Here is a 409-nt window from a genome sequence, read left to right as displayed (position 1 = left end):
ATCCTATTTAGCTTGATGTGAAAATTATTTATATTAGGAAATAAACCTTTGAGAAATATATATATATATGTCTGCATATATGTTTGTGTAAAAGTAATGTATTTGAAATATATGTATTCAGAAATATACATCTGAACATAATTATGTTTATGTAATAAAATAAATACAGAGCTATAAGTTGAAGATCAAAGGGTAACAGGATTGGCTATTGTGTAAGTGTGAAGTGTGTGAAAAGTCTTTCTGTCCCTGTACAGGCATCGGTTATTAGCATTTAATGAAATGATTCAAGTGGATTTGGCCAAATGAGACAGAGACAGAACTTAAAGGACATGCATAGCAGGACTTTGGTAATTACAAATGCACGTCCCTGTGGAGTTTAGCACCATCTCATTATCCTTTGTAGCAGCAC

This window comes from Trichechus manatus, unplaced genomic scaffold (assembly GCF_000243295.1).
Source record: "Trichechus manatus latirostris isolate Lorelei unplaced genomic scaffold, TriManLat1.0 scaffold00019, whole genome shotgun sequence".
Classification (NCBI taxonomy): domain Eukaryota; kingdom Metazoa; phylum Chordata; class Mammalia; order Sirenia; family Trichechidae; genus Trichechus; species Trichechus manatus.
Note: the sequence above shows the minus strand (reverse complement) of the source record.